Raw genomic sequence first — 18963 nt, 5'->3', positions numbered from 1 at the left:
CCTAACACGTGTGGTATCTCATTGTGGTTTTGATTTATATCTGCCTGGTGCCTAATGATGTTGAGTGTATTAGCACTACTGTTGACCATTTGTATGTCTTCTCTGGAGAAATGTCCGTTTAGATCCCTTGGCCATGGTTTAAAAATTGGACTGTTGGGGCCAGTGCTGTGGCACAGTAGGTTAAGCTGCCACCTGCAGTGCCAGCATTCCATATGGGTGCCGGTTCGAGACCCAGCTGCTGCACTTCGATCCAGCTCCCTGTTACTGTGCCTGGGGAAGCAGCGGAAGGTGACTCAAGTCCTTGAGGCTCTGCTACCCATGTGGGAGTACTGGAAGAAGCTTCTGGCTCCTTCCTGGCTTTGGCGTGGCCCAGCCCTGGCCATTGCAGCCATTTCAGGAGTGAACCAGAGGATGGAAGATCAATCAATCTATCTCTGCCTTTCAAATAAAAAAAAAAAAAACTTTTTAAAAAATTCAGTTGCCTACTTATTTTAGAGTTCTGAGAATATTTTATATATTCTAGACACAAGTTCCTTTTCCAATAAGTGATTTGCACATGTTTTCTCTGATTCTGGGGGTTGCCTTTCGCTTCTTTGATTGTGTTCATGAAAGTCCAGAGTTTTACATTTTGATGAGATCCAATGTCATTTTTCTTTTTTTACTTGTGCTTTTGGTGTCATACGACTGGACTTTTAAACAAATTTTATTGTTAACTTTTGGTAGCTCTGTGGTGCTAGCTCAAGTCAAGGTTAAGTTTGGCAGGGGCAGAACTCCCGGGAATCCGCTGTTGCAGATTGTCTGCTGCAGCGTCTGGCCTTGGTACCATGATTTGGCTCTGAGGTCAGGATGCAGAACTCCTCTCACAGGGGTTCCCGGACAGACCCCTCAGACTTGCATTCCCACCTGCAGCCCCAGAGTTGAGTGACAAGTGGCAGCAGGGAGCGGGCACTGCCACCTCGGCCTTGGGGAGGGTTACACCACCGCGGTGGCCCAGAGCTCTTCCTCCTCGCTCCTCTGGTATCCGTCTCTCCGTAAATATATCCAGGGCAATACTTCCTATTTTGCCTTATGGGCAACAGCTGCTGTTTTTGCCAGGCTGTCATCTATTTAGTTGTTACTTTTTCAACTTTATTTTTAAACAGTACAACACGGCGTACAGCAACACGGAGCCCGGGACAGATGGAACGCAATCCAAATAACAGACTTCAGAGCCACCCTAATAGAAGTGGCTGGGGCAGGGTGGGGGGACAAGCAGATTGCAGGATTGCTGGGGGCGAGCCAGTATCAGCACATCACAGACTGTCTGGGCGGAGGGAGAGCAGCTAAGGACTAGGCATACCTAAGCCAGGTACCACGTTCAGCAGGTGCAAATGTGGAGGAGCCTGAAGGAGTGAAATGAAACCAAAAGCAACATCTCTGTGATCTGGGTAAGAGTCCAGGCTATTCTCTCCTGGGGGTGTAGGTAGAAGTCGGGGGAAAAGTGACTTTGTACCTCCTGAGTTTTTAAGAAGGAAGAAAAGAAAACTCATTTTATTCACGTCCTCTCGAACAATCCTGGCAAAGCCAGAGGTGGGGACAGAGGCCACCATGGGCCCAGGCTCCTGCATCTGTGTTGTCAGCCCCCATGTGGCCGCTTAACTTAGTGACCCACACTTCACAAGCACGCAGGGAGCCACTCCTGTTTCCTTGTTGTTTCAAAGTGGACTCAGCTCTGGCAGCCTCAGGCATGACCATTGCTGAGTCAGCATCTGTGATGCCTCCTCTGTCCCCCAGGACTCCTGGGCACAGGGAAGGCCACCAGGGCCAGCCCTGAGCCCTCCTCCTACCCTGCCAGTCCTGTCTTGTTCCCTTGCTGTCTTCTGACTGTGATCCTGCCCACGCCCCTTCCAACCTTTTTGGTAAAGTTCCCAAATCTTAAATGAACGGCTTGATGAATCTTCACATAGTAAACTCTCTGGGAACCATACGTGATGGTGTTCTGGAACATGCCCAGCTCTCTCTGTGATGCCCCCTTGCCTCCTTCCAGTGAGTAACCCCTTTAGAGTAACCACCAGCCTGGCTTCTGTCATTGCACAGTCACTCTAATGCTTTGAGCTTCATACCAATGGGATCGTGCCACCGTCACTCCTTTGAAGTCTCACTTGACAACTGGTAATTTGATCCATTTCTATACAAAAGCACCCACACTGGGGGTTTTATTTTAGCCATTCTGGTTGGTGTGAAGGCTTGTCACTGTACTCTTATTATATTGTTTTTGCATGATTTTATGCATTTATTGGCCATATGGATATTTTTCAAATACTTCTCCATTTTTCAACAGGTAAGTCTTCCTTTTTCTTTTCATTTTTCTTGGTGGACATGGGTTCTCTGTCACTTATCTTTTCTTGCCTTTTTACTCTCTTCATGGTCTCTTTGGATTAACAGAAGTTGTTAGCTTTAATGAAGAACAACTTGTCTTTACATTTATGGCCGGTGCTTTGTTCTGTGCTGGTTAAGGGGCTTGTCTGCCCACCCAAGGTCATGGAGAAAAATTCTCCAGTGTTTTCTTTCAGCAGCTTGATTGTCTCATCATTCATGTTTAGGTTTCTGATCCATCTCAAATGAACTTTTCTGTAGTATGAGGGAGAGCTTAATGTTTATTTTTTTAATCTAAATAGCTGACTCAGCACCACTTGTTGTCAGCCCCAGGGTTTCCCACGTGAAGTGCAGAAGAGCCTTTGTCACAAGGCAGTAGGTATGTGCCTGTGTCTATTGCTGGACTCTGTCCCATTGGCCTCTCACTCTGTCCTTGAACCTATGCCATTGCACTTATCCCTGTAGCTTCATGGGAGAAGTCTTGACATCCGGTGGTGTAATTTCTCCAACTTTGTTCTTCACCATTGCCATGGCTGTTCTGAGTCCTCTGCGTTTCTCTACAGTTTTAGAATCCCTTACAAGATTGCACACAGGCATACAGGAACACACGTGCACAAGTCTGTAGATCAAACGGGAACACAGACATCTGAACACTATTGATTATTTCAATCCATGAACACGGTACCTCCATTTATTTAAGTCTTCATCTCAGCATTATTTTTGTACTCCCCAGTGCAGAGATTGTACTCAAATTTCATTTAGTTTATTTCTTAGATACCTAATTTGGGGGGGTGATGCTATTATAAGTGATCATTTGGCCGGCGCAGCGGCTCAACACGCTAATCATCCACTTTGTGGCGCCGGCACACTGGGTTCTAGTCCAGGTCGGGGCGCCAGATTCTGTCCCGGTTGCCCCTCTTCCAGGCCAGCTCTCTGCTGTGGCCCAGGAGTGCAGTGGAGGATGGCCCAAGTGCATGGGCCCTGCACTCCATGGGAGACCAGGAGAAGCACCTGGCTCCTGGCTTTGGATCAGCGAGATGCACTGGCCATGGCAGCCATTGGAGGGTGAACCAACGGCAAAGGAAGACCTTTCTCTCTCTCTCTCTCTCGCACTATCCACTCTGCCTGTCAAAAAAAAAAGAAAGAAAAAGAAAAAAAAAGTGATCATTTAAGAAATACCTGACAATCAACACAGGGATGCAGGGAACCCCACAGGTGCCTTGGTGGGTGTGAGCGAGGGGCGGAGCCCTGTGGCTGCTGTGTGAATATTTGGGTATAGGTCAAGGGTAAAGGTGCAGGCAGAGTAGTGGATGCAGTTTGCAGCCTGTGCCGTGCCCTGCCCCTGACCCCGGCCCTTGCCCAGGCTGTCGGCGCCAGCCGTGCCAGAACTCTGGGCTGTGTGGGCACCCTTTGTCTCCTGGGCAGAGGCTCCAGGTGAGAAGGTGGCTGGTGAGTCACTGCCCCTGCTTGGGCAGTGCCAGCGTCAACAATGTGGCCTCCCACGGCCTGTGTGTGGTGGGCAGGCACGGGGCGGGAAGGAGATGGGGCCGGCTCTCCTGCTGATGAGGGGAGGTGGCACCCAAAGGACCTGCCCAGGGAGGGTCGCAGATAACTGGGGTGACCTGAAGGCGGCTGTAGGAAGCGTCTTCCCCTTTTCCTGACCCACATGCCCCTCGCTGAGGGTCTGGAGGCAGGTCTCAAGACTCGGGCATGGCGCGGGTGGGTGGGCGGGCACCATAATTCTGCTGGCATCAATGTCCACCCTCAAACCCACTGCTGGCCCTGTGTGGCCCACCTGCTCCCCTCCTCTCCAGCCTGGCTGAGTTCCCCTTCTCATCTCCACCGACGGCTGTGTCTCCAGACTCCCTTCCCGCCACCTGCAAAGTCCCAGCTTCTCCCTCTCTGCCTCTTGTGATCCTACCACACCCTCATCTCAGGCGCTCATCCCTGGTGGCCTCCCCAGATTCCAGCCTGCCCACCTGGCTTTGAGCTGCCTCTGGGGATGTTGCCCCCAAGACACCACAGGGCCATGGAGGGCAGAGGGTCCATGTCCTGCCTGTCCCCACCATGGCACGCTGTGCCTGGTACACAGAGGGACCCAGTGCCTTCTGGTGGTCCTGCGTGGTGGTCCCACCCAGGGCAAAGTCCTTGCTCCAACCCTGGGCTCTCCCTGGCTGCCCACGTGGTCTTGAAGTAGGTAGGGCCCTTCTGGGTAGGGAAGCATGAGAAGTGCAAGGGGAGCAGGCAGGCCGGTGGGTGCTCTGCACAGCCAGAAGTGTGGGTAACAAATAGGAGCAGCAGAGTCCAGGTGGCTGCTGGTCCCGCCTGGGATGGGTGCAGTGGCTTCTGGGCTTTTTCTGCAGAGCCTGGAACAAAGACTGCTAGGGACTGTGGTGGCGGAGAGGGATGTGGCTGGGATTAGGAGGCGCTGCCGGTTATGTATGCAGTGGGCGGTGGGTACACAGGTGTTTCTTCCCCCCTCCTTTGTATGTGTCTGGAATATTTCATAACAAAAATTTTTTTTTTAAAGAAATAGATGCCTGGGGCCAAGATAAAGGAGGGTGGCTCTGGGAAAGATGGCGGGAAAGAGGCCTGAAGAAAGGCAGGCCACCTGGAGCGTGGGCGGAAGGAGGGGCAGGGTTCCAGAAAGAGGACGGGAGAAGGTGCATGGAAAACCCGAAGTCGTGAGTCACTGGGCTGCGTCAGACTTGCCAGCGTGTGGGACAGGGGCCGTGCCGGGGCAGGGACAGAGCCAGGGGTGATGTCACCGCGGGAATGGGCAACAGGGGCTGTGGGGGACTGGATCAGGACACGAAAGAATTCCCTCTACAGCCCACCAGACCCTGCCCTGATACCCAGCGTGGCTGTCAGGCAGGGCTGGGGGATGGTCCCCTTCTGTGGGTGTTTGAAAAAAAATAACTCCAAAGCAAGCCACCCTCTTCCATGTGCCTGGCATTCTGGGTATGGATCTCTGAAAAATGGATCAATTGTGGGGGTGCAGGGAGGCCAGAGAGGGACACGGCTCACTACAGAAATGATGGTTTCACTAGCAGCACCTGTGGCTGGCCTGAAACGAGGGTTGCAGCTTTGGAATGGTCAGCTCCAACCTTGGATGGGCTGTGCAGTGCCTGCTGGCCTCGCTTTCCCTGGGGCCTGGGCCACCATTGCTCCTCCCCAGCAAATGGGACCAGCCTGTCCAGGGGGTGCGGATAGGGGACCCTGTGGTTGCCTTCCCCATAGGAGGTACACCCACCCCCTACTGTCTACTTTGTGGCTGTAGTGCAGGAGCAGTGGGTTAGAAGGCGGAGCACAACGTAGGGCCGCTCAGCTCTCTCAGATGCTTCCAGGCACAAGGAGACTTTCCTGTTCGCTGGAGGGCATTTGTCTGCTGACAGACTCCATCCCTGAGACTCGGTGCACAGCGGTGTTATTCACAAGGAAACTGCAGCCGTAGGTTAGTGGCCCCTGCCTCCGAGGCTCTGGCGCATGTCTGTGTGTTGACATTTTTTCTGCCCACTCATGGTGGGCGTGGCATGGAGCTGGTGACCCCCATGCCCACTTTCGTCTTGCCCAGGTGGGGCCTGTGTTGCAGACACCAGCCCACCAGCCACACGGGAGTGCAGGTCACTAGACAGTTCTTGGAGGCGGGGGAAGGGTTCTTAGCTGGTCTTTCATGGCTGGTTCACTCAGTAGGGTCTCCTAGGAAACCCCGTGCTGACCCACGTCGGGGCTCTGCCTGCTGGGGACAGGGATCCCAGTTATGGTCTTGTTTGTGGGGCAGGGTGGGGCTCCTTCTCACATGGCAGTGCAGGCTGAGGGCTGGGAGCATGAGTCAGTGGGACCTGCTGGGAGCTCCTGGCACTGCAGTCAGAGGCAGTGGGAGGTGTGGAGGTGAGCCTGTGGCTGGCACAGTGGGCGGCATGTTAGGAACTGGGGGGCAGGGCTGTGTGTGTGCGCTCGCACGTGCACGCACAGCTGGAATGCAGCACCACCCAGAGCATCCCCAAAGTGGAGGGCACCTGTCCCTTCCTCGTCAGCCCCTCTTCCCAACCCAGACAAGGAAGAGATTGACAGAAGCCCAGCTGCACAAGGCTAGATGAGAGCCGCGAGAGGTGGCAACAGGCGTGAGGCGGCTGGGGAGCCCGTGGGCGGATGATTTGGCTACTCATTCAGGCGAGAGGAGGGTGGATGCCCGAGCTCGGGAGTGGAGAGGATTCCTCCCCCAAACCTTCCAGCCAATCAGAAAGGCGAGACGAGGAATGTGCTTGACACCTTAAGATGTTGTTGAAGACTGATGAAGAGGTAGACTGCCCAGAACCCCTTCCTTAACGCCCCCTCCCCAGCTTGGGCAAACCCCAGACACTTCTTTGCCAAGGGCAACAATCCTGAGCTGTTTTAGACTGGGAGACTGCACATGGCTGAGGGCAGGTGCGAGCGCCGTCCTTGGAACGGGGGACAGACTGGACACCGAGTGGCCAGACACCTAGCACTCTCCACTCGGGACCCCAGGAATCCAGGCAGGGGGACTGGAGGGCTTCTGTCTAGTAAACTGCCTTGGCCCAGGAGAAACACCTTAAATCTATCCGCATGTGTGTACTCCCTCCCAAAAATGACCCTGTCCCACCCCCCCAGCCCACCCCCAGACCCCAGAAAGAAAGCACCTGCTTTTTAGTGTCTGACTCGGAAATATAAATGATGGTCAAGGATTCCCTGGTATTTGCAGAAAGGAAACCCCAGGCAGAGCGAGAGGATGGGGGTCGGGAGGGGGTAGGACTCAGGAAAGGAGCTGGCAGGAACAGAGCCAAGTCCAGGAGTGGGCAAAGCCTCCATAAAGCTGTGACTGATGTCTCCAGGGAGCGGGGAGGCGATAACGCCGCAGTAAAATGAGAATGGGAGGTCATAAAAAACAAACGGCCCCAAAATAAGGAAGAACCCTTAAGAAATTAACCAAGTAACAGCAGACATTAAAATGTTAACAGGAGAGTGGAGAGAGAGTAGGAGAGTGGAGGACTTAGGAGGTGTGCAGATGAGGTAGAAACAAGGCAATCAGAAAGGCAGTGTAAGGGCGGAGGAGGAGTTCCAGGAGTGGGGGGGGGGAAGAGGCCCTAGGGGCCCCCCAGGGGGCTGCGGCATGGCTTACAGATGGTGTGAACCAACGCGGTGACCGCAACGCACCCCACCGCCAAGCACAGTGCTGCTGTGAGACCCAGGAATCCAGGGACCTGGAGGAACCAAGTAGGCGGTATACACAAGCTGGAACTTCCCACCAGAGTCCCTGGGATGTAGAAGACCCTGGGGCAACGCCTGCAGCCTTCCCAGGGAATGTGGCTTCTAGTCCAGCTCTGTGTTCATAGCCCAGTGGACCACAGAGAAAGAGAAGGGATGGAGTCGGTTCCAGCAGGCTTGGTCTCAGTGTCGTCCCCGCTAGGCAGCCCTTCTCCAGAAGGTACCAGAAGAGGGCAACACTGAAAGAGTGGGCCCCCCAAAAACTGGCGTGAGTGGTGCATAATGCCCCCACGAAGCAGCCTACCTGCCCATATCCAGAACCTGCGAGCATAGGAGGTCGCGCAGCACAAGGGGAACGAGGCGGCTGATGAAGTTCGTGCTGCCAACACGCTGGCCCTGGTGCGGGGAGACCGTCTAGGTTATCCGCCTGGGCCCAGGATCACCAGAAGGGCCCACACTGGGGAGGGGGGGAAGCAGAGCGGGTCACTGTAGCACTGGAGCCCGCTGGCTTTGAGGACAGGAAGGGGGTGCTGAGCCCAGGGATGTGGCCGACCCCTAGAAGCCAGAAAAGGCCAGGAGATGGACCCTCCCCGGGTCCCCAGAAGGGATCAGCTCTCCCCACAGCTGGGCACTGGCCCAGCAGAGCCCCCTATGAACTCCTGGCCTGCAGAACACTGTGTTCATACGCTGTCCTAAGCCAAGAGGTGGTGTGAAGTATCAGAAGCGAGTGTGGTGTGTTGGGAGGTCTGATGGGAGAATTCCAGAGTGGGGTGGGGTGGAAGGGGGCTCCATCCGGATGTGGAGGATGGGGTGCTCTGGACGGGGAGGCTCCAGGAGAAAAAGAGAGGGAGCAGGTTCCTGACCCACGGAGCTCTTTCCAGAGGGGCTTCTGGTGGTTCTGGTGGTCGGTGCGTGTCGACAAATCTTAGGTGCACAGAAAGGCATCTTCACACTAGGGGAAAACAGAAGTCATGGCGGAAAGGAGATACTGTCATGTGGCCCCTGCGTGTGAACCTCTGCCTCGCCACACTGCTGGGACCGCTGAAAGGGGGACAGATAGAGGCCGAACTCCGTTCAATGGAGATGGGGACGGGAGCGTCAGGGAGGTGAATGCTCGTTTCTGTTATGAGACCCTCATCAGTAACATCTAAAAGCGGAACATCGAGGGACCGGCGTCGTGGTGCTGCGGGGTCGGGGGGACGAGGGTTAAGCTGCTGCTTGCCGTGCCAGCATCCCATAGTGAGTGCTGGTCTGAGTCCCAGCTGCTCCACTTGGGCCCAGCCCCTGCTCCTACACCTGGGAAGCAGCAGCAATGATGGGCCCCTGCCACCTATGGGGGAGACCAGGATGGGTCCCTGTGGTCTGGCCCTGCCCTGGTGGTTGCAGCCATTTGGGGAGTGAGCCAACAAGATGGAAGATTCTCTCTCTCTCTCTCTCAGTGTGTGTGTGTGTGTGTGTGTCTCCCTTTCTCTCTATCACTCTGCCTTTCAAATAAATAAATCTTAAAAAAGTGAAATGTAGAGATAGCGGTACCGTGATCCGTGTGCTGCAAGCTGGCTCGCGCCCCTCTGAGATTTGCATGTTGACGTCTAAGCACAGGTTCAGCTGCTTTGGAGTCAGGAGGCTGTTAAGGTCTAAGGGAGGTCATAGGTCATAGACACCAGAAAACATGGTTTCTCTGCCACGTGAGGACAGAGGGTGAAGGCGGCTGTCTGCCCTCCGAGAAGAGAGCCCTCGCGGGAACCCATGTGAGCAGGCACCTGCAACTGTGTCTGGAGTCTCCCACCTCCTGTCTGTGGCATCTCATCCCGGCGGTCCGAACCGACCATTCCATCATGTTATCTAGAAATAAGGCCATGGAAAGAACAGAGTGGCTAACCTGAGAGTTGCTGCCGCCTCTGGGAACCGGGACTCTGCACGGGGAGGACTGGAGTGAGGCTGCTCTTTTTCATCACTGGCCTTTTATTACTTTTGTTTTTTCAAACCATGTGTTTGTATTAGTTTGCTGTTCAGAAGTTAAGTAAATTACAACAACAAAGGCAGTTTGTTGGCGTAGATAAATGCAAAGTTCAAGGGCAGGATGCTCTTCAGGAGGAGTTTGATCCAGTCTGCAGCTCCTACTCCAGCTCAGCACTGCCCTCTAGGTTCCTTTAGGTAACAAAATGGCCACAGCAGCTCCAGGTCTCACGCGCACCTTCCACGTCTCTCGTGAAGAAGCTGCTTCCCCAGAAGCATTGTATGTGACAGATCTAATCACCACGGCCAGGTTGCTGCACTGATTGGCTAAAGTTGAGCATGGCTCATCCCTGAAACACTTTGATTGTTGGGAGCAGGTGGTGGTCTGGAAGGAAGTTAGGGTTCTCTTGCCAAGAGGAAGGGGCAGTGGGTGGTGGACGGCTCAAAATACCAAACATCTTTGGAGGCGTTCCCGTGGGGAGTGTGTTCCTTTTAGAGGATTGCTTGGTTGGCTTGATGGCTTTGGGGTGAAATGTTAACTCTGTGTGACCTGTGAGACAGGGGAGGCTGAGTGGAGAGAGGATGCCTTTGGTGAGGGAGATTAGAAGGGGGAGGGCATCCCACACCATGTGAGGGATTTGGGAACAGGAAGACAGACCTGTGAGGCCACCACAGCAACAGCTGGACACGATCGAAAGCTCAGCCCCAGGAAGATGGGGTGATTGAGGGCTCCTAGATGGGCACCTGGCTCCTAGTCTCTCCGATTGCAGGTGCCTGAAATGGCATCCTTGAGACTCACCTCTGGGAGAGTGGGTCCATGTGGGTATCTGTTCCTAAAGATTAGAGCGAGCTTCCTGAGTCCTTCCCAGATGGCCACAAAGGAAGAAGTCCTGGGTGGGTGGGCTGGGAAGAGGAGGGTATCTGGAGGGATCTGGCCCACTCAGCACCAGGGTGGAGTTGGGAGGAAGCAGCAGGTGAGGACTGGCCAAGGTGGGGGCAGGGCAGCAGCCAACGCTCCTTAATCCCCAGAGAATCACTCTGCTAAGGGGATGTTCTCTAAACTGCAATTAGCTGCCTGGGCCAGATCTCCCAGCTTCCTCCTCATCTCTGACTGATGCCCACAGCTGCAGGAGCCCTGGAGACAGGAAGGCCACTGTCCAGAGCGTCCACGGAGGCTGCTCCCACGGGCTGAGCCCATGCTCTCCTGGAGGCAGCTGGCTTTGTTCCCAGCACTGTTTATGCCAAGGAAACCCGCTATTGTCATGATGCAATTTAATTAAACCATAGACAGACCAATTAAATATGGTTGCAAAAAAAAAAAAAGAGAGAGAGAGCCTTGTTTCTATGAAAACTAAGCTGCAACTTTGGAAAGACTGAGAGATTCAAGATGCTGGGGAGTCGGATGTGGGTGACACAGCTCTGGGAGGTGGGGGAAGCGCCCACAGTAGCCAGAGGACATTTGGCACTCTGATGGTTTTGCAAGTGGATTTCATTCCCCATTTTGCTGGGAATACAAGCAACTGAAATTGGAAATCGGAGGCAAAGTCCTATGAGTGTGATTAGTGCGAGAAGGCCAATGGGGACAGTTGCATCCAGGAGACACCACGGCGAAGGAGGGCCTTGACGTCACATCAGGAGCGTGGGGGTGGATGTGCAGGCCACACCGGGAGCTCGCCGCTTCCAGTGGCCACCGAGTTGTGCCGGCTGCAGGGACATCTGCCTGGGCGCCGTCGCCTGGGAGCTCGCTCCCCCTCTGAGTCAGGGGCTGGTGTGTGGACAGAAGACATCTGGGGGCCTCTGGGGCTTCGATAGCTGGCTTTCCCAGGACTGGCAAAATTGAGAGCAGCAAGAGGAAGCAGGAAGAGTTGGGGATGGCGTCAGCTGGGCGAGTCCAGGCTCTGCCCTCTGCCGTTCTTCCCCTTTCCCAGATGATGGCACTGGGGGTGGGGCTGAGTTCCCGGCTCTGAAGATGCCAGCCCAGCGTCTGCTGGCTGCGCGTCCAGGCCCGGGAACTCCTCTCCTGTCCCTCCCACCTCTGCATCTTCACAGACTCCCCTTTCCAGACTGCGCTCCACTCCCGCCTCTCCACAGCCTCCCTGTCCTTCAAGACTCCGCCTGCTGGCTGCTGCCTCCACGGAGTCCTCCCTGATTACCCCTGGACTTTCTGTGGGTCCCATTCTCCTGCTCTTAGTTCTCACCAAGGTCTGCCAGCCAAACCCTCCACCCCTGCTATGAAAATGGAGCTCTTCTTGAGCCCCTTTCTGGATTGTATTTTGCATGCCCCGAACATGCCGTCTGATTGTACTGATCCCAACATGAACACACATACCATGGACAGAGGGACACAGAATGACTGACAGGCAGGTGCTAGAGAACCTTCTAGAGCCCTGGGTGCCCAGCACAGGGTTGGGGGGAGAGGGAGAGAGCAGGTTGCAGGAGTTTGGTTCAGCTTGGTTCTTTCCAGCAACCTCAAGTCAGAGACTAAAACATACAGGATGGGAGGCTGGGTAGAGAGGACAGAGAGGCTGGAGGAGGTGGCCTCACGCCTGAGGGACTCGGACTTGTGAGATACGGATGCTGGGGGTAGGGTATCCCGCAGATTTCTGGCAGGAGGCGTGGCATGAGGGGCAGACCCATGCAGGCAGAGGTGCTGTAGTTCACATGCACGCACACAGGGCTTCCGCCAGGCCTCTGATGGGCCTGTGGCCTCCCTCAGGACCCTTCTGATGCCTCCTCCCGGGAGCCACACCCCTTCCCCAAGTCATGGTGGGACAGCTCCAGAATCTTCCCAAGCCTCGGGGGGAGGCCACGCCTGGTGGCGTGGCAGAGTCCCTCGATGCCTGCTGTTCAGAGTAACTCTTTGTTGTGTCCCTCTCTCTGTCGTGAGTGTCCAGACTTGGACAATCACCCTACAGCTGCCCAGCAGTGCTGGGTGTGGAGTATGAGCAGGGGCGAGGCGGGGCCGGCTTCCACGGCAGCGTCCGTCAGCACCAGCCTTGTGGCCTGCAGTGCCTTGCTATGCCTGCTGCTGCTTGTCATGCGTCCCAGAGAGCGAAGTTCAGAAATAAAATGTCCCTTTCTCAGGGATACGACTTTTTTCACATCTAAGGGGGGTGGGGTGGCCAGGGCTGCCTTTTCCCTAAGAGAAAGTCTGGCATTCCCATCACACTGGATACCAGGTGGACATAGAACTTTCTGGAAAGCAGGTGTGGATGGAGGAATGTAATTGGATTCAGGGCACCAGGAAATAGGCCAAGGGGCGAAAGCCACAGAAGGCAGGGGAAGCTGTGGTCACGGCAGACACAGCAAACCTGGCGCCCTGTTCTGCTTCCTGGAGCTCGCCAGTGCCAGGAATTCCACCTTCACCAACCGCATGCCTGCGCCTGCTCTCTCTGGTTTTCCAGTACATCCCCTCTGCCCAGCCCCAAACCCCCAGCTCCACTGAGCACAGAACCGGAAGGGCAGGCCTGGGGCTGCCCCCCTGCACTGGGGCAGCTGCCCGGCACGCACCTGCCCAAACACCGTCCACCCATAGCATCAGGCGCCCAAACCCCGGCTCTTCTAACCCACGTGAGACACCCACCACACCGCGCCCCTGCAGGGGAGCCGTGCCTCGGCTTCTGCTGAGGACCCTTGCCCAGGGGCTCTGCAGCCACAGAGCTCGGCCACACTGTGTTTCTTGTCCTCGCCTTCTAGAAAGAAGCCTGGTCCTTTTTCCAGATTTAAACTGTCCGTCAATATTATCACACTGAGTATCTGCTGCCCGCCGCGGGGGGCTGGGGCTGGGCTGTCAGCCTTGCCTCTCCCCGCGGCTCCGTGCCAGCCCCACTGGCAGCCCTGGCGCAGATCTGCCAGCCCAGGAACACTTCCCTGAGGCCAGAGAAAATAAAATGTGCGTGACTGAGCGAGCCCAGGGCAGGCAGCCTGCACAGGGAGATTAGGCCTTTGTTCCTTGGCAGGCTCGCCTCTCCTTCCCACCCCTCCCCTCGCCCAGGCCCCACTGTTGGCCTTGGCTTTGGGCTCAGCCCTCCTTCTTTCTCAGGGTTATTTTAAGATTCGAGGCCAAGGTCACAGAAATTCAGACTTCCAAGGAACCATCATCCCAAAGAAGGATTGGTTGCCTAAGACGAGGATGGGCGATTCTGCTTCTCTCTTTCTCCCCCTCTGCCTCTCTCCCCTCCTTCTCCCTCCACCCTCTGTGAATCAGACCAGTCCAATCTGGCCTCATGCCCTGGTGGCTCAACCCCAGCTCGCTCTCTGCAGACACTTGCTGGCTTCCCCAACGTGGGGGCAATTTGGGGGTGTGTAGGAAAACTGAGCGGCACGTGCAGAGGGAGCCTGTGTACCCCTTTCTCCCCAGCCCCTCATCCACACCTGCCATGGGCGTGGCCCCTTTGTTGATGAGCCAGTGTCAACAGGTCATTATTAACTGAAGCCCACGGTCTACGTTAGGCCTTACTCTTGGTGTTGCAACGTTTACGAGTTAGGTAAATGCACACTATCACACATCCACCATCAGTGTCCTACAGAATAGTGTCACTGCCCCAGGTCTCCTGTGCTTCCTCCCTCCCTGCCTGCCTAGCCCCGCCTACCACTGGTCCTCCTGTCATCCTACAGTTGCCATCATGGAGAGAGTGGCCTTTACCAGGGTCTTCAGTCAGTTCACCACGTGAGCTAAGATGTCTCCAGGCCTTCTTGTGCCTCCATAGCTCATTTCTTATTTTCTCTCTCTTTTTTAAAGATTTATTTATTTATTTATTTGAAAGGCAGAGAGAGAGAGAGAGAGAGAAAGAGACGGAGCTTCCATCTGCTGGTTCATTCCCCCAAATGTCTGCTACAGCCTGGGTGGGGTCTAGCCAAGTCCAGGAGCCAAGAACTACATCTGAGTCTCCCACATGGGTGGCAGGGGTCCACGCACTTGGTACATCTTCCACTGCTCTCCCAGGCGCACCAAAGGGAGCCGGATCAGAAGTAGAGCAGTCCAGACTCAAAGCAGTGCTCATGTGGGATGCCAGCGTCACAGGCAGTGGCTTAACCCATGAGGCCACCAAGCCAACCTCTGTCTTAGGATTTTCCCAGAGTAATATCCTGTTGTCTATTTACCTCCTGAATGGCATCTTGGTTACTCATACTTTGTGGAAATTATAAATAAAACCCCTCTTGACATCCGTGCACAGGTGTTTGTGGGGCTAAAGATCCTCAGTGCCTTTGGGTAAAACCCCCAGAGAGTGGCGCCGGGTCCTAGACAAGCCTGTGGGTAGCCTTGGGAGGATTTGCCCATGTGCATTCCAAGGCAGCTCTACCAGGGCACTTTATTTTACTTAATTTATTTATTCAAAAGGAGGAAAAAGAGAGGGAAAGACAGAGATCTTCCATCAGCTGGTTCACTTTCCAAATGACTGAAATGGCCAAGGCTAGTAGGCCAGGCCCAAGCCAGGGACCTGGAAGTCCACCCAGGTCTCCCACACGGGTGGCAGGGACCCAAGCACTTGGGCCATCACCTGCTGTCTTCCTAGGTGCATTAGCCAGGAGCTGTTTTTTTAGATTTATTTTCTTATTTATTTGAAAGGCAGAATGACAGAGAAATGGCCACAATAGCCAGGGCTGGGTCATGTCAAAGCCGGGAGCCAGGAACTCCATCCTGGTCTCCCACATAAGTGCAGGGGCCCAAGTACTCGAGCCATCTTCTGCTGCCTTCCCAGGGGCAATAGCAGGGAGCTGGACCAGAAGCGGAGCAGTGGGGACTCAAGCCATTATTATGCCAGCAGAAATCTGACACAGCAGGTGAGCAGCTGTCCGAGGTCCCGCAGCTGGCCAACAGCAGGCTCAGTCTGGCTCTAAACCACCAGGCATCGTGGTCTCCCAAGAGTGTAGACCCTGCTGCAGGGCCAGTGCCCGGCTGCCCTCCGGGGAGCCCCTCGTGGCCTCTGCCCCTCCAGTCTTGTTCCTCGGGGGACCCTGCCTGTGCCAGCTACCGTCCAACATTCAGGAGCCCGGGTGCCAGCCTCAGATGCTGGCAAGAGGGCCGCTGAGTGCTGGTCTTTCTCCAGGTGCCGGGGGGAGGGGGAGGCAGCAGGACACCCATGACGGAGGGTGGGGGTGCGCAGGCCAGGCTGGGAGTCCGGGGACCCCAGTTCTGGTCTTGCCTTTGGCCTGGGGGGGAGGGGCAGCATTCCCTCTTGAGGTCTTGTGTGCCCTTGGCTGCAGGGATGTCCCAAACAGGGACTTTGTGTGTCGCGCAGAGAAAGTTCAGTGCATGTTAAATAGAACAGGATGTCATGAGCCTGCCTCAGCTCTCAAGGCAGCCTCTCCACAGGCCCCTGGGTGGCGGCTGGCTGGAGGTCTTTATCTGTGCCGTGCCAGCCACAGGCACTGTTTCATTGTAGCCATAAAGTCCCAGTGTCCCCAGGCCACGCTGTCCAGGGGCTTGCACCTCTGGCTGACAGTGCGTGGCCTACATTTTATAATAAACGGACCTGCTGTGCAGAGAGTCGGAGAGGGCGAGGATGTGGTTTCAGTGCTGCTGGGGCACCTGCTGGCTGGCCGGCTCTGAGGACGTCGCTCAGCTCTGCTGGGCCCCCAGCTGTGCCTGTCTCCCGGCCCTCCTGGGAGGAGTCTGCAGGCAGGAGCACACCCTCTCGTGTCTGAACCCCCATCAGGTAGCAGAGAGCCTAGGTCATAGTTGGTAATGCAGACATGTTGATTCTGTCCCACCTGCTGACAGGCGGGCGGGAGCCCACTGCCGTCATCAGGGAACATCACACAATGTGAGCGAGTAGGAGCTAATGTTAATGTCGGCACGAACGTGTCTAGCACGAACGTGGATGTTCATCCCGTTAAGGTCCACTCTGTGTCTCCTTGGTGCTACTGATGACCACAAGCGATCAGAGGTGGGGACGGGAGGGTCTGTGGTCACACATTCGCAGGCAGATGCTGCCCCCTGCCACCCCCCGTGTCTGTAACCAAGGCGAAGAGAAGAGAAGATGGGGCCGATGCTGTGGCTCAGTCTGCGGGGTCTGCATCCCATATGAGCACCAGTTTGAGTCCAGGATGCTCCATTTTCAATCCAGCTCCTTGCTAATGCACCTGGGAAAGCAGCAGAGGATGGCCCAAGGGCTTTGGCCCCTGCCACCCACATGGGAGACCTGGAAGAGGCTCCTGGCTTCAGATCGACCCAGCTCTGGCTGTTGTAGCCATTTGGGGAGTGAATCAGAGGATGGAAGATCTCTGTGTCTCCTTCTCTTTAACTCTGCCTTTCAAATAAATAAATGTGTGTGTGTCTGTGTGTGTGTGTGTGTGAGAGAGAGAGAGAGAGGGAGGGAGGGAGGAGGTAGGGGAGGAGAGGGGGGAAGAGGGGGTAGAGGGGAGGAGAGAGGACGGTGCCAGGGAGAGGGAGGGAGGCAGAGTGCCTGGGCCGGCAGCAGTCTGGTCAGGGGCCAAGGGCTTCTCTGAAGCACAGCAGGCTGGAGCCGGAGTCTTCTGCCACAGAGGCTGGCCCTTCACAGACAGGGCCGGCTGGTCTCGGAGCCAAGAGCTGCGGAGACAGGGCCTGGACAAGGGCCTTTGGCCTGTTTCCAGCCATTCCTGGAGATGTGAGGAAAGAAGTCAGCAGGCTCATGGATTCCTTAATGACCCATTGAGGACAAGGCGAGCCAGGGTGTCTGGCGAGAGAGCACCCGGGTCCGGGTCTGGGAGGGCACCTGGAATGACCAAGAGCCTTGCCGTGGCTGCGGTGGGCTGGCCTTGTCTGTTCAGAGGTGAAGTGGGCCCTGTGCCTGGGAGGATGGTGGGGCAGCGGCCTGGGACTTCGCAGGGTCGCTGGCTGCCTGCACACTCTCACCTCCAGCCAGCAGTGACTACAGTTAGGATCCAAGGCTGAGTGGACCTTTGCTGTCCTTTTGCAGGTGGGAACACTCAGAGGGGACAGAGCCCATCCAAAGCTCCAAGCAGGCTCCTCTGGCCTCCCAGGCCTAAATTTGTCTTACTTTCTTTTTTTGTTTGCTTGTAACTATTTTTTTGAGTTTTAAAGCATGTTCCAAGAGGAGGGGAAAAAAAAATCAACACACAGAAAAAAAAATGGCTCATGCAGTTTCTTCATTCTCACTTGGAGAAGCTGTTAGTTCTAATGACCTTTCCAAATTAATAAAATCTGTAAATGCTCCATTGTTTATTGCACACATTGAGGTGCACCTCTAACTGGAAGGAGCTGCAGGCCCGGGGAGCTGCAATTAGAATGGCCTGTGAAAGGAGCCAGGCAGTGTCCCAGCCCAGCGTGTGCTTAGCCCGGCACAAGGGCCTGTGGCAGACAAAGTGTGCTCACCACAATCCTCATCCGGGGATTTATCTGGAGGAGGCAGAGTGTCTGGACCCGAATATAAGATAGCACCAGAGCAAGTGTTGGTTGTCAACGGTGGCATTCAGAGGAGGAGCCATCAGGAGCGATCTGGAAGGCTTCATGGCGGAGACGTGGTGAGATATGAGCCTTGTAGAGAGAACCAGAGCGGGTCAGGTGGAGGAGGGGGCACAGGTGAGTGACCTAAGAATGGGGCGTCATCAGAGGCAGGTGCCTGGGGAGGGAGCAGGCAGGGGACACAGGGAAGGGACTGATCTGTGAAGGGAGTTCATGCTCTAGGCGGGGGTGGTGATGAGCTTCAAGGTGCAGGTGTGAGAGAAGCCTTTCCCTGGACACACACCTGTGCTCCAAGCCGTGCCATCACTGTGTCCTTCAATCCTGGTGATTGTCTTCCTGCCCAGGTTTGTGAATGACATCTGCTGCTTTCCCTAGGTCAAGATGGGCCAGAGACAGCTGCGTTCCTGTTGCAAGATTTTTTTTTTTAATTGTGAAATACACATCACATTAGACTTACCATTTGGTGGCACTGAGGACACAACTTCCCAGGCAGAACTCTGTCCCCATCAAACCCAATTCTCCAGCCCCTGTCCCTACCAATCTGATGACTGCAGGAAGCTCCTAAGTAGAACCCCACAATCTGTCCTTGTGTGTCTGGCTAATTTCACTGACCATCATGATTTCCAGGTTGAACAGGGCTGGAGCACATACCAGGATCTCCTTTCCTCCAAGGCATCGTTTTCTCATCGTTCGTTTGTGGCCCTGTGAACGCAGATTCTCCTGCTGTGAACCAGGGTGCACCTATGTCTGTCTGAGTCTCTTGCAAGAAGATTTTGAAGTTTTTTTTTTTTTTTTTTTTAATGCGCTTCAGGCTTTCAAACCATCAGGCCTGATGTGCCGGCCGTCACCGCTGTGCTCCCGGAGCAGCAGGTGCCAGCCGCCGCCCACGCCTTCCACCTGGAGCACAGCCCTGCCTCTCTGCTCCAAGGCCAGCCGCCTTTCCCCACACGGCGCTTAGCCGCGCTCTGTGCTTGAGCCAGTGTCCAGGCCTCTTTGCCTTCCCTTCTGATCCTAAA

General features: G+C 55.3%; 1 protein-coding gene across 1 annotated transcript in view; it reads left to right on the top strand.

The window, feature by feature from the left end:
• Window positions 1-18963, top strand: part of ZBTB7C (zinc finger and BTB domain containing 7C) — a 313347-nt gene that overhangs the window by 161485 nt on the left and 132899 nt on the right. The window lies entirely within an intron of this gene.

The sequence above is a fragment of the Lepus europaeus genome, chromosome 9, assembly GCF_033115175.1.
Source record: "Lepus europaeus isolate LE1 chromosome 9, mLepTim1.pri, whole genome shotgun sequence".
Taxonomy (NCBI): Eukaryota; Metazoa; Chordata; class Mammalia; order Lagomorpha; family Leporidae; genus Lepus; species Lepus europaeus.
Note: the sequence above shows the minus strand (reverse complement) of the source record. Positions and strands in the feature narration are given on the sequence as shown.